The sequence below is a fragment of the Podarcis tiliguerta genome (genome assembly GCF_965153285.1).
Source record: "Podarcis tiliguerta genome assembly, chromosome: 5".
In the NCBI taxonomy this organism is placed as follows: Eukaryota; Metazoa; Chordata; class Lepidosauria; order Squamata; family Lacertidae; genus Podarcis; species Podarcis tiliguerta.
The window spans coordinates 45,148,176-45,164,095 of record NC_139538.1 but is presented as its reverse complement, the minus strand read 5'-3'; the positions used below and the strand labels follow the sequence as shown (position 1 = coordinate 45,164,095).

Sequence of the window (15,920 nt, the reverse complement as noted above, 5' to 3'; positions counted from 1 at the left end):
AAAAGGAACTGGAAGCCATACTTCTAAAGCAAAGATAATTTTGTTTTCCTTCAAATGCCCCGTTGTGTGATGCATTCTTTTCATTTAAGCCTGACCAATTCTGAGGTGCATTTGCTAGCAATTGCAGAGGATGGTAAGTCTTTTTCAGTTTTGCCTAAGTGCAAAATTTCTAAGCTCACCTATTACCCAGAGTTAGGAAGCCTAAACACCTTGTTTCTTCCCAAACTGGGGTGTGAAGCCTCTGTTCTGTGGGCTTCATAAGACCCACCAGGCCTCGCCATTTGGCCCGCAAGACCATTTTTACCAAGCCACACCCACCTACTCTGCAATTAAGGGCAGGACAAGATCTGGTTCAACTGAAAGGGGCTTACAAATGCCACCAGTCAGCTGATTGATGGCACCTGCAAAACTCTGTGTAAGGGGCTTTGCAAGACCTGGCAACCAGCTGATTGTAGGGTCCTGAAAAGTCCCTTGCAAAGCACTCTGCTAGATTCATCTATCAGCTGGTTGTCAATTTTTGTGGAGCTTTTTGAAGGATGTTTTGGAGGCTATGCATTTGTCTGCACAGTTTAACTTCAAGCCATGAGGCAACAACAACAACATTATTATTTATATGGTGCCCATCTGACTGGGTTGCCCCAGCCACTGTGGATGGCTTCCAGCAATTTATAAAACCATAGTGGTAGACATGCTGCTGAGTACCAGTTACTCAGTACCAGTTACGCACAAATGAGAAAGGCTAATATGTCCTGTTTTGGGGCTTCCCTGGTGGGATCTGGTTGGGCATTGTGGAACTAGGATGTTTAGCTAGATAGGCCTTTGAAAAGATCCAGCAGGGTTCTTTTTATGTTCATTGGATGTTGTTGGCCAACACTGTTTTATACATGGCCCTCCATATTCTCCCTCAACTAGTCCACTCTGCATTACTGAATTGGAGCAAGAGAGCATTAGTCAGGTTGGCTTGGCAGCAGATATGTGTTTCCTCTTCTCCACCATCTCACCACTCTCTTGTGAACACTCTTCCAAGGGCAAAAAATGGTAAAGTGGAGGAGTGTATTTCATGGGGACACACATACACACTGCCATCTCTCCAGTTCTGGAGGCTGGTGCCCCCAGGGGAGGCTGGTGCATTAGGACAAATGAGGTATTGACCCACATTCAGTCTGCCCCCAGCAGTCCAGAGGGTAACACTGTCTGTCAGCTTCCTCCTCAGTATTGCGCTTGTAGAACTCAGGAAGGAGGAGGGAGACAAAACTATAATTAGCTGGCTCTGGCTCCCCCTGCTGTTGGTCTTCCTACCTTCTGCCCTACCAGTCCTGATGGGCACTAGGCACCACTGAATACTGCTATAAGTGTACAAATTTGGTATATTTATTTTGTTGAAAGTTATCAGCTGGGGAAATCATAATAATTTATCATGTAACAGGACTGCATGTGTGGCAGTTATTTTTATTTTGCAACAAGGGAGAAATAAAATACCAACTCACTAATATACAGCACGCGAGTCACAATGCATTCTTACAGGAAACACCTTAATTACTGCAGCATATGGAAATCTTGGGATTCTTTACAGAGCACCACAGTGAGGAATTTCTCTGTGACCAGGGAAAGGATTAATACAGCAGATTAGGGCTCGTCAGTATGTGTATGAAGCAGGTGTCTCCTTTCCATCACTGTCCCCCCGCAAGCTTTGCCAAAAATCAAATAAACAGAGACTTTGCAAATGAACAAAATGAAAAATGTAACTCCGCAAATGCCAGAGTCAGTCAGAACAATTTGGCTTGACAGCTGGAACAGTAACTATTACAGTGCTGGAAAATGATTGCCAGGAAGGGGGGAAAATCACCAATTGCAAGGCTAGCATGTTTGCAGGGATTCCCTCAGGAATCCTTTTTATATTCTCATTTTATGAGCAGAAGACACCAGTACTTTATTGCCTTCATTGGCTCCCAGTCCACTTCTGGGCTTAATCTGGAATGTTGGTTTTTACCTATCAAGTTCTTCACAGCTTCCGACCTAGGTACCCAAAGCAACATCTATTCTATATGTCGGGATAGGGATTTAAAATTGTTTTTAGTGGCTTTTTCACCCAGAGAACCCTGATTATGGCCCACACAATAAATAAAACTTGAATTTCTCCACAAATAACCTCTGCAATTATACAAAGAGGACGTTGGAAGCCATTGGAAGCACTTCCAGCCTGCCCTTATTTCCCACCATGTCTTTCCCTCTATGCCTTTATTCTAAGGCAGCAGTTTCATGCACAACTTGACCTGGTCTACACATGCAGCCAAATGATGTAGCAGAGCAGACATTGGGTTGCATTCAATTAACTTTTACTCAAAGTACACCATGGAAATTAATAGGCATAAGTGTGTCATGGCCAATAATTTTAATAGTAAGAAGCTTACTCTTAGTAAAAGTTAGTTCAATACTACCCACTATCACTTTAGATTTCAGGTGAAGGACCTAATTTCTGAATATTGCCCTAACTTTAAAAACACCAGAACAAAAACACCTCCCTGCACGTTGATAGCAAGGGGTGGGCTTGCTTTTCCCTATCACATCATAAGTTTGAGGTGCAAGTTTATCCTTGTTTGTTTTATCCATTCATTCAATCCATGTTTACTTTAGATCTACATTTAGATCTACATTATGAAGACTATTGTGTCTTGAAAAGAAAGTACACCTCCAACATCAAGGACTACCGGGGGGAAAATACAGCAGAGATTGACCATGTCTAATAGTGTTAGCCTGCAACATATCTACCCAATACTCCCCATTCCCTCATTCTTCAAGTGCCTCCACAGACATGTTGCCTGATGTGTCAGTGCAAATTTGTGTTTAAAGGCCTTTGGACAATGAAGATCTCACAAGAGACCAGAACCCGCCCCCCTTTCTACCTTCTTACCCCTGATCTTTTTCCACTATGCCTCTGAGAATTATCCCAATTTGGTCATATTCTGCCTATCCATATGCATGAGAAAAGGTTAAAAGAAAAAGAGACAAAAAAAACACCAGCCTCAGCACTGAGGCTGAATTGCGAGACATGGCGTCTATTTCCAATGCTAATTCACTGCTATAAAGAGCAGCATGGCTTTAAGCTCTGTGAAACTGCATGGTCACTTTCTTGGTGATGAATTTGGTGCCGGCATTCTTGCTGAGCACAAGACTAGACTACATGGCCCATGAGGTTCCTTTCACCTTTATGAATCTGGCAGCCTCCAAAGGTCGAGCTGCGACCATACCTAACAATTTGAACAAGAAGAAAAGAGAGAGAGGCTTCTGCAGATGTGACCTTTGCTGTTGCTAGCTTCATAGATTTTGAGGGATTGTTATCTCTGCATAAGTGATGTGTGCCGAGTCAGATTAGCTCAACGGGGCCTCGACATATCCCCTAGCAAGCTGGCTGTATAACAGAAGACTTGGTGCTACAATCAGAACATGCCATTTGTTTTGTTTTGGGGAATGATACAACATCTTCTCTAGCTCCTTTCCTAACAATGCCTTGATTTATGATAGCTGGGGATATGGCCTAATGACCAAACTGGTTCACAGTGAAGTTTCCTGCATACCTCATTGGTTTTCTTGATTTTTCGGTGGATCCAAACCACATCTGCTCCACTGGATAGCTGCTTACCTTAGACTAATTTTTTGTCTTAAATAGCAATATCACAGCTAAAGGTGACAACAACATCCTTCACTTCTGCAGTCAAAACTGCTTAACAGTAGGCATTATATTAAAGCAAGTTCCAAAATTAAGCATGATGCTCAAAGAAATACGAACAAAGAGGAGGAGGAGAGAAAAAGAAATGGCAGCATCAACCTGTCCCTACGTACTGAATGCTATGGAACTCTCTAGGCTTAAGAGAGCTTAAATAGGCATAGGATTGCAGCCAGAATTAGAATTTCAACTATATACAGCGAATAAGATTTCTAAAATTGTTTCTGAAGTACATCTATCTTCAAGGCTTTGCAAAATAAATGCACTGTTGAAATCATGGGGTAGGAGGAAAAGAGTCCCTGTGGTGAGGCTAGTCAGGTAGCACATAGTCATGACAGGTGGAACGTCTTTTGAAGGCAAATATCGCCATCTTCTGGACATTTCAAATAAATCCAGTCAGGCCTGATGTCTGGTCCCTTGGCAACCAACCACTAGAAAGCGACAAAACCACGTTTTACTACAGAAAAACCTCTGTTTTCAATGGGTGTGAGCCTGGGTAGCTGCTTCCTCAAGGAAGTTTGGAGGCCTCCCAGGTGGTATAGGAAATCAGCATGCCGGGGACGTGACTTTCAGTGTCACACACATGACATAGACTGGTTGGTAAAAAGAAAAAGGTTTCAAGTATCTTCCATGTAGCTGGTAAACTACAGAGGTCCTAGCTTTCTGTGCAAACCCATGCTCTGTTCCTCATCCTGCAAGAGATTAACTGTATGGATTCACAACCAGGTGGCTTCTTGCATCACCCAGAAGTTGCAAAAGCATATCAGCACCAACATATTGGGTTTTGATGCTTCTGGCATAATGCCTGAAGAGGAGAGTTCACATGTCTCCTGAAAAGAAATGTGCAAGCTCCAGATAAGTATACTGCTTCTCGTATTTCACTGTGGTGATGTAGACGTTTCTTCTCTGGACATTATTGTGAGGGGTGCAAACTGCAGGTGTGAAAGTCATGCACACCCATTTGCTTCTGCTTCTTGACCACCAAAGCTTGCCACAGATGGAGACTTCATCTTATGGATTCAGAAGATAAATGTTACCACAGAAGACAGTCCATCAGGTGCTAGGTATTTTCATCACATGGGAGTTTGTCTTCAGTGTGGACTCTCAGAAAGGGGGACATTGTATTTAGAAGTGCCTTCCTGTTTTGAGAGCGAGGAGAAAAGAGTACATAACTGACACCACTCCTTTCCTGAACACTTGCAACATAAACTGATGGAAGAGATGAAGGAGGAGAACTTTAGACAGGTGAGCACTAGCAAGCTGCAACCAATTTAAAGTGACAATGAGGCAGTAGTGTAGGTGGAGCATCGGAATGACAAGATCAGAAGACAACTAGATGAGACAGAGTTAATTGATTCTGCATGTATACTGTAAACCTGTGATGTTATTCTTTTCATTGCTCAGTACTGGGTCACATATTGCGCTGTGTTAACAGGCTCTGTTATAAACCCATCTTAGTACATAGTTTTAATTGTTTTACCGTGTTCTTTTATATTTTGTTTCCCCTTCTTCAGTGTTTATTTGGTTGCTATGATCTAATTAAAAATATTACAGCTCCTTGCCTTTCCTTAAGCATGAATTGGTTGTCTTTTTTTCAAATATGCATGTACCTCTTCTCTACTAGAATGAAGTGGTAAGACATCTGTCCAGTACATTTGTATTATCCTCTTCTTCCATTGTCTCCCGAAACAGATGGATGTCAACCAACGTAAATGTATTTCATTGTCCAATGACGCTGAAGGCAGTTTCAATTTGCACCTAATTGTTTATTAAGCAACCTTGCTTTCCCCACAACATGACTCCCCTGGGGGACTGTTACATTCAATGATTAATCTTGCCCTTCTTGATTACAAGAGTCCCCAAAGGGAATTGATCAGCAGATTTCAAAATCCTAGCACCTAGTCAAGTTGGTGCCTGGAGCAAGGGCAAAAGCTACCCAAACTGCCCACAGTCAGCAGGAAAGACAAAGCCCAGCAGAGTCAGCAGCTGAGCTGAGCAGATGCTGAAGGTGACAGAAGTCAGAGTGTCGCAAGAAAAATTTTGGATTCTGTACTGTTGTCAAGTCAAGAAATGTGGGATCCTAAGCAGGAGATCGACAAAACAGTGAAGTGGCAGGGGATTCTTCCTCTCTGCTCTGTTCTAACTGTTTAACCTGAAATTCAGCCCGGCTGCCCAATGGGAGCAAATGTATTTAGTCACTCAAATAATTTACAACACCATTCAAAAATATAATGGTGGTGTATAGAACAGACAGATATAAAAATATAACTGTGGAGTTAAAATGACTGGAATGCATTAAATCAATTGGTAAAATCGAAAAGAACAATAGCCAGTAATGTATTAAGTGACAAGTTCATGGGATGCCACTGCACTCAGCTTCTGACACTCACTACTGTTCTTCAAGGAGCCTTCCTGCTCCAAAATGGAAGCACTTTGGGTGCAAGTCAGGAATGGATTCAGCAAAGCTACTTCAGCTGTGTCACTGTGAATCCTTGTTGGCACCATGGAAGCTGGAGAATGTCAGCAGCCTAATTCACACAAAATGTGGCATTAACCCAGGCGACATCTTCAGCAGCAGGTGAAGAGGTGGCATATGTCTCGTGTGGATCTCAGTGGGCTCCCACCACCTGAGGCAGTCACTTCAGTCACTTATCAGGGAAATAGAAGGTAGAAACTTAAAACAGCACCAAACTGCACGTTTGAAGTCAAGAAGGGAAGAATGGCAAATGAGTGCTGCTCTTCAAGCAGAATCAAATTATTTAGACACTCAAAATTACAGATAAATGTGAAGATTATCACAGCCTTTCTGAATATTTTTTTATTGGACTTCCAGATGTTTCTCTTTTGAGACTAATAAATACCAAATGTACAGTTTTGAAGAGATTGTGCTATAACCTGAAACATCCTCCTACCTATTGCCTTGCCTCTTCCAACCACCCTGTCCACAAACATTGCAATGCTTTGCAGACAAAGGAAAGAAAAGTAGTGCAGACTGGCAATTGGCTTGTTCCCTCCCCCCCCCCCCCCAGTGAAAGGAAGTCGACATCAAACCTATAATAATAGTGCAACCAAATTTGCCAAAATAACCAGAAACTAAAATAAACAAGTGCTGCTTGCATAGATGGAAGTGGAGATACTATATATACCTAGAATGATTTTATTCTAGGTAGACTTGTCCATTTCAAGGGGTTGGGGAAAACATATTGAGATTTGGTTCCAGGAAAAAGAATTCATTAGTTTTATTCTGGTTTCACAGTCAGTTTCGTTTGTTTGCAAAGGCAAATCATGTATTCAGAGTTCAGTGTTTTGCTAGGGCAGAATGCATCGTGGCACTTCTCAAAATAAGCGGGTTGCTGCTGCATAATTAAATTCCTCATCTTCCTTTAAAACTACCAGCATTAACATAATCGGGATGATAAATGCAGAGTCATACTTCTCCTTGTCGACATTCACACTTTCCATGTTTCAGATGGAAACCATTGTGACATTTGACTTTATAAAAATGACCTGGCGTAGCAACTCCACTTAATTAAAACATTTAAAAAGTTGTTTTTCTTACAGGCAGTGAGTGATGCATTGCACTGCAATGGAATGTGCAGCAACACAAATATTTTACAGTCCCTACAATTAAGGCTTTATTCCACTTGCAGCAGTTGACAACACAAGTGTCCCACACTTGATTCAGACAGTATCTGCACTAAAAGGGAACCAGTTGGGGAAAGGGGTCTCCTTTGCTAATGAGTTTGGTAATCAAGGCATCTATTTTCATTTCAAATTGGCTAGATTGGGGGAAATTGCGAGACTAAATGACTAGAGCTAATTAGGATTATAAAAATATTCATCACGCTGAAGAATTAACACTGGGTCTTGATTTTCTAGTATTTGCATACGGCTGCTCTTTAAGGAAGGGTGGGGGAAACGGCACTGATAAATTGTCTTCTCTTTAATGAATTGAGCAAACACTATTTCTGTTTTAGCCATCCTTTCATTTAAAGGCACTGTTACATATTCATGATTTGTAAATGAAGCTAAGTGATTCCGATTCCTTGCATGATTACCATATTCAAGAAATTGCTTCCCCAAGTTGCTGTTAAATACTCTTGAACTTGGGATTTTCTTTTTCAACAGCAAATATTTTTGCATATCTGCCCTATTAAACATGCTGTGGTAAACCCTGCCAGCTTGAAAGATATGGTATCCAGTAACGTAGTCACAAAACCATTTATAGGTAAGATCAAGCAGCTAGCGATCCTTAGAGGCTGACTGCCATATTTGTATTTTTTTGCCCTGCCACAGACGTCACCTAATATTGACAGGCAATTTAACATTTCACTGTCTTTCCAATTCATTTTATTATCATCTTTGTGGCAATGGTACATTCGATCTTTGATGTATAACCATTGGCTATACTTACACTCTCCATAATGATTCACATAACTGCATTTTACAGGCCGGTTATATATTCATTTGTTACTTCAATTTCTATACTGCCCTCCATCCCATAGGATCCCAAGGTAGTGCTACACAAGATAGAATTATGCATAATAATGCAGTGGCGTAGCATGGCGGGGGGGTGGGGGGCATTGCCCCAGGCACAGATTTGGGAGGTGAAAGCCATCGTGAGCCATCATGTCCTTCTCAGCTGCCCTACGGCTGAAGGGAGCACAAGAAGGACACAGCAGCCCAGACACTCCCACCTGTGTGTGTGTAATTCCACTTATATCTTACCCTTCCTCTCAAAGAATGGCAGTATATAATACCATAAACCGTCAAACCACCACCCCCACCCCCCAATATTGCTGCTGCTACCACAGAAGGGAAAAGCGAATGGTAAGGTACAATACTGCGTAATTTTGTTTGCTGTTGTTAGTTGATTATTGTGTTGCAATTTACTGCTGTACTATTAACTGATTATTCTGCTGTATTTCCTCTACCATTTCTGATTATTAAATTGCTGTGGGATTTATTAAGTACTAGGCTTTGAAGTCTTAGCTGTTCACTGGAGACAACATGTGTCTGAGCAGTGGGCGATATAAAAGAGGAGGTGAGGGATTCTGTTTATACAAGGAGCCTGCAGTGTGTGTGTGTGTGTGTGTGTGTGTGAGAGAGAGAGAGAGAGAGAGAGAGAGAGAGAGAGAGAGAGAGAGAGAATTTTATGACTTTGTGGTCTAAATGATACATTATTTTCCATTATTATTTTCTATAACTGTTTCTCTATTGATCGTCAGCTTCCATGAGCAGCAGATTGGGAAAATGTGGGAGATATAAGAATACTGGAGGAGGAGGAGGAGGAGGAAGAATATAGAGGGCCACTTTCTTTATTTCACTCTACTTTTTAAACATTTACATTACAATCCAGGTCAGTAAATAAATACAATAAGCCAACTGAACTATATCATATTAAATATATTGCATTTACAAGATTAAATCATTTTAAAACATCTCACAAAAACTCATCTTTTTTGCTGTGCATATTACTCTCATGCTGAAAGTCATTCTCCCTCATATCACCTCCATTTGCTTAAATCAATCAATGCACATTGATCTACATTTGAGAGTTTTATCTATCGTTTCTCCTGTGGGCTCTGAGCAGCATACAAACGAGGCTCAAGTACCCCAAAAAGGTGTGAGACATTTGCAAGGCCATATGAAACTTAAAGCTGATTGGTTGTCTTTTGCCCATGATAGCAATATTCCATATTATCAAAAGCACTGGATTTCAATGGGAGTTTGAGGTGTTTGTTCATTGTGTTTTGCCTCTCTATGGGTGTGATTTTTTTACTTAGATTCTGAAAGGACCTTGGTTCAAATCCTTATGGGTGTACATTTGAGGGAAGGGCTGTAGAGCACATGTTTTGTATGCAATCCCAGATTGATTCCCTGAAATATCCAGGAAGAGCGGGAAAAGAATCCTGTCTAAAACCATGAAAAGTTGTGGCTAGCCAATCAGCTTAGACAAAACTGAACTAAATGGACCAATGGTTTCATGGAGTATCACTCAGCTTCCAGGGCCAGTCATACCATTAGGTAGAGTGAGGCGGTTGCCTCAGGTTGCAGATGCTGAATGGTGGACAGTGGACACTTGCAGGTAAGCCATGCAGCCTGAGCTAGCCTGCATAACTCTCTGAACCCACAATAAAACTACAATTCCCAGGATTATTTGGTGGAAGCATGTCTGTTAAAACAGTGTGATACTGCTTTAAATGTAAGGTGCAGGTATAGTCTAAGATTCAAATGCCAGTATGTTTGGCTTTTGGCTTTAATATGTATGAAATTAGGGGAGGAGTATGGTGCAGTGCAAACCATCCTGCTCTTCAACTCAGGCAGAAAAATATATGGAGCTGACTTTGTCCACTTCCTGTGTTGTACCGTTACGATCTTTGCTGCCATGATGCTGAACTGTGAGCTCACTGACTTCATTCCTGTATTTGATTCTGGGTGCTATTCACATCGAGAAGGACAGAAGACCAAGTAATAAGGTTTTGCCTGCTGTTACCACAATTTTCCTACAAGCCATATTCCAGAAGGCTTGTACCTTGGCTTATTACAGTCAACATATGTGGATCAACATCTTTTTTTAATCCCCCAGACTCCTCCTTTCATACTTGCTCAGTGCAAGCGAATAAAAGATAGCCGCTGCACTTTATTTCAGCGCATGACAAGGTAAAATACCTCTAGTTTCAACCTGAACAATCTAGTGATGTGTACAGAAAAGAAGCGAGACGTGGCACTGCTGAAGTTTCTGCAGACTATTACCGTTTTGAAAACAGGAAACACTTTCCAAGTGCTAGACTGCATTTAAATGTAACAAAGGTTTACATAATTGCCGGTTGTCACACAGGCATGAAGTGCATAAAAATGCCTTATCTAACCATCTACACCGCATAATGCACATTCTATAATGGAATTTGCAGTGGATAGATTCTTCATCAGGTCCTTAACCTTCAGCAGAGGCTAAGAAATGCAAAGCTGTTGTCGAGTTTCATAATCCTTTGGCTTGGAATACGAAACTCATGCTGCTATTTTAATTCTAGTCTGACAGCTCAACTCCTATCCACTGTCCGTGGCATCTCAACCTTCTGTCTCCCAACCATTCTGCCCACACACCAGCTCTCTCATTTTTTTCATTTATTTTATTAGATTTATATACAGCCCTTCATCATAAGATCTCAAGGTTCACAGAATCATCATCATCATCATCTAGCTATGTGTCAGGAAATGCTGAATCTGGGTGTAGCTGCCCCATTGAACTGCAGGTGGCAGCTTCTCTGAACTGACTCTGCCCACCCAGGCTGGCAATTGGAACCTTCTGGGCAGGAAGCGATATAAAATGCTTCCTCTTCCGGCCCAGTCTGGATTGAACACAAATTCCTCATGAGGACTGGCCAGTATCCTTAGTTACTCCTCAGTCCTGCCTCCTGGTTTGCTCTTTGGCCCTCACCACTGTCTTGGCTCATCTCAGAGACTGCTGCTCACAGCACAGTCCTGACACTGTGGCTCCAACTTTGACCCTAGCTGTGGGAGGGAAGAATCTTTTTTTCTGCCTGGCACTGGCACTGCGACTCCAGCGGTAGGCTCACGGGTGAGTGGGAAGGTTGGGCCAGTTACTGGATCTGTCCATGCCTCAACAGTGGTGATATGACAGGATCTGATTTAAGTTGCATTGCTGTGGAATGAGATGAGCATTCGCCCAAACGTTGTGAGAAATTGCTCAGCTTATTCTGAGCCCATCTAAGGAGAGCTCCATATTTATAGATATAAAATATTTATTGAAAAGAAGTAGATGGTAATTATGTAAGCTGTTAAGGTAGCTGTTAGTTTGTTGGATTCTATCAGGGGCTGGATTTGCTACTGTCAATGATCTAGAGTTAAGTAGTAGTGCATATAATGTTAAGACGGGGTTTAAATCTCACTTTGAAAAGATTTGTGAAAAGATTTGAGAATTATGGGAGTCCTGCTTCTAACTTTCATGTCTATGTAACTTGCCTTGCCCTCCCTCTCTCTGCTCCCCACCATACAACCCATTTTCTTGTCATTCTTTTAAATGCATGCAGACATTATACAGTCTCGGAAGTCATGATGACTCCATACGTGGAATTAGACTTTCAAATTTCAGCACTGTGATTACTGGGAAGACCTTGCTGGGATGGAGATTGACTACCAGGTGTGCTGAGATGGCACACTGCCATACTACCTCAAACATCTAATTGAGCAACTCATAGGTGGGGATATATAGATTAATGAAGAATCTTGATGATGAATATACTTAGTGGAAGATGAGGCCTTTGATTGCCAAGCTCTTGCATTTTACAACTTGTTTGATTAGCAACATTGTGGCAGGTGTTTTTGGTAATAAGCCATTTATTAGAAAGTGATAGCTAGTCGGTAGAGCATGAGACTCTTAATCCCATGTTGGGCAAAAGAGTATTGCATTTCAGGGGGCTGGACTAGATGACCCTCATGGTTCCTCCCAACTCTACGATTCTATCAGTTCTATGAATTTCTGAACCAAAGCTGAATTCCACTGCCACCATCAAACTTCTGAAACAGCCTCCTCACTAAAGCCATGGCATGTCCCAAGGTAATGAGTTCTGCTGAGAATGTGAACATAGCTGCCCCACATGCCAGCATCCTTTATCTCCCCTACCAGATAACCCTTTGAGCTTAAAAAGCAGACCATGTGATTGAGCACATACTCAGCAGTATAGAGGGGTGGAGTAGTGGCTCGAGACCCGTGGAATGGGGAGAAGAGACCACAAGGGGAAGGTCTTGAGGTCTTTATGCCAGCATCCAGTCACCGAAAAATGATCTCACCCCCCCCCCCACTTTAACATTATGCCTCTGAATACCAGTCGCTTGGACTTGCAGAAGGCTGCTTTGCTCATGTCCAGCTTGCAGGCTTCCCAAAGGCATGTGGCTGGCCACGGTAAGACAGGATGTTGGATGACATGGCCCATTGGCTTGGTTGAGCAGGCTCGTCTTATGTTCTTAAAGAAAATGAACGTACATATATTTGCTCCTTTCACACACAAAAATCAGTGCAGAATTTGGAACATTCAATCTCACAATTTAGGAGTGGGGAGTTATAGAATTTGGGTATTCTAACCCAAACCAACCCTAGCCTGGATTACCACTGAGTTTCCTGACAGACACATCATATACCCAGCAGCTGATCATTTGTTTCTTTATTACCGTGGTCTTTGTCCAAACACAGGCATATATATATATATATATATATATATATATATATATATATATATATTCTAGCTTAAAAGTAACATCAAACCATTCAGCAACATCAAACAGATATATTGGGTCTTTCAATTCATACTGCGAAATTCCTGGATACACCGAACATCTGAGCTTGCAAAAGGACTGACATTTGGCTAAGTCCTTTCATACAATGACTGCCTGGCACAGTAAAGAACTCTACATTTACAGTGGCTTTGCATCTGCAAATGTCACTGTGGCATCATCAAAGAAATAGCAATGTGAACCTGGTGCCTTCTGTTAACAAGGTAAAGGCTATATTCAAGTTATTATCTGTGGTTACTGGTGCAGTATATAATAGAACACTTTAAAGTGCATTAAGTTACTTAGGTCAGGCAGTAAAAGACCTGGGGACTGTGGTATATTGCAGCACAGGAGACATTGTTCAATGGGCCACTAATGAATTTACTCTCCAAGGGAAAGCCGGGACGCTTCACAAATATAACTGCTGAGCCAAAGAACTTCCCTTGCTTCTTGTGCATGCTCCAACAGACATTCCAAAATCTGAGGTAGAAGTTCACTGTGGAAAACGTTACAATGTGTTCCACACAAAGCTCACAATTCCAAACATCTGTTGCATGGACAAACAGGAGATCACAAAAACGCTGTACGCCAATACTAAGACATCATTGAGTCATGATACTTGTAATGAGCATATCCAACACCCCAAAAGAAACCTCCATATGAAAGCAGTTTTGTACTTGTTCCCTCAAAAGCCTAGGGATCATTGCTATCATTTTTGTTAGATTGCAAGACCATCTGAGGCATATATGCTTCTATATTCCCTCAGCTTTGGGAAAGAATGTGACCACAATTCATTGCTTCTCTGAGCTCAATGGTCCAGCTCTAGCTAGAAGAACTTAGGATGTGTTGGATACATGGTATCTTTAAAGCAAGGGGCATTGCAGAAGAGAGAAGATACACTGAAGTTTCCCTGAGAGATCTGGCCTGGTCTAATTGAGGAACAAATCACAGCTTTTGAATTAAAGCATGCATTGACAAGGTTGGGGAACTTGCTAATTTCAATGTTTGCAAATAATTCAGTATTCTAAAAAGATTGAAAATGGGTGTGACTATATCTTGAAAAATTATAAACTGGTGCTCCATGTTGTTTTATTCACCCATCCATTGAACACCATCATCCATATACATGATGCTTTGCAGAGTACTAAAGGGTGTATGTCAGCTCCTGCTGCATTTGAAAGCACTTCACAGTATGTGCCCCTTCGCTAAATTGAATGGGAGAAGAGGCACTGCAGCAGGGGTTAGATCAGAATCCAGCTTTTAGGGGGAAGAAAAAGCAACAAACAGAGGGAGCATGGTTTCTGCAAAAGCAACAACCGACAATTGCCATCCCATCAATAACATCCATCGAGAAAAATTTCAGGCTGTTACATGGCGAGCACTTCTTTTGAATCTGTTGTTATTTCAAGACTATTTCTCTGCAGTTACCCTCTCATCCATATCCTGCAACAGTTATGCATAACCCCATCACCAAAATGACAACTAATGTGTTTGTTCCTAACAGAGATCCTTTTAGATGATCTTTCATGACAAATCTCTGCCGTCAACATTACAGTGTCTATGGGATAACATTATTTTCTTCAGACAGTATAGCCCTGCTCATGCATTGCTCAGAATAGGCATGTAGAACAAGGAGCAGGGGTGCTTTTAGACCTTCCCCCAATGGTGAATTGCCCTCTCCCCTCAGCCCTTAGAAACCACATGTTGCCTATGGCCATGTGAGCAGAAAGCCACACATAAGAGTCGTGCCAGATTAGTGATGTGAAGGAGGACCTGTTATGACAAGCTTCACCCAGCCTGTCCCCAGAGCCCCGTCTCTCAGAAAGGCATCACTGGCCAATTCAATTTTTGGATTTCATTAGGAAATCCTATCAACCATCTGAAACCAATGTCAGAGTCAGCCAACCACACAGAAAGGAACCGCCCCCTCCAAGCACACCCCAGCTCTCCCACAACAATTGGCGCTGCCACTGATAAGCTGTCTTTCAGCTCACCCAATCATGTGCAACATGTGGCTACTGGAAGCGGGGGAGAGATGGGATAGTAAGGCAGAACTAAAACTACAGTGCCACCCCTTCTTCTTTTTCTTCTTAAAATGTGAGTAATGCTTAAACAGAGCTTCTAAGTTTCTGGAATCCTATTGACATTTTCTCTAAGGATTGAGGCATAATAAAGGACTGCAGTTTTGTTACAATTTGCACCTGACAGTGCTACAACAAACAGGGATGGCAGCTGTGTTAAATGAGAATTAAAACACGGAAGAGTTCTACATAGCTCAAAATAAGACAAATAGCACAGATGTACTTGACCCCTTTGCAATTTTGCTTTCAGTATACCATGACTCCATGAGTGCCCTTGACTACAGCCACAAAGAGTAGTTTAAATTCCTATGTTTAGAAATCATTTTGCAAGCTTGGAAATGGGGAAGCCAATAGTGTGAGGCAAAAAAACGAGAGTTGCAGGTGAATACCCTGTGCAGGGACCTGGGAGCACCATTTAAAGTTCAGTGGAATAACATTGGGATGGTATTATTTGGATTAAATAAGAATGGAAGCAGGAGAAGGAACAACAATAGCATCTCCCCAAGACCAGAACATGGGAAGTCACCCAAAAATGTTTAATTTGGAATGGAATAATTGGCTTTTTTAATTGTGTTATGATCTGGTATTGTATCAATGTGGCTTATATTGGATTATTATTAATGAAAAATTAATAAAAATTATTATAATTTTTATTTTATTTTTTGGTGAATGCATGTTCATCCACTCAGAAGAAGCTGGTGCATTTGGATGTAAATGTGTTAACCAAGTATTTTTTCAGGCTTTGCCCCACTGCTGGATGCAATCTTCTTTCTCCTGTTGAGTACCTGATACAGATACTCCACAAAAAGAAAAACTTTCTG

At 41.6% G+C, this 15,920-nt stretch overlaps 1 protein-coding gene across 1 annotated transcript in view; it reads right to left on the bottom strand.

Annotated features, from left to right (window-relative positions):
* Positions 1-15,920, bottom strand: part of SORCS3 (sortilin related VPS10 domain containing receptor 3) — a 405,333-nt gene that overhangs the window by 171,400 nt on the left and 218,013 nt on the right. The gene's annotated exons all lie outside the window — the stretch shown is intronic.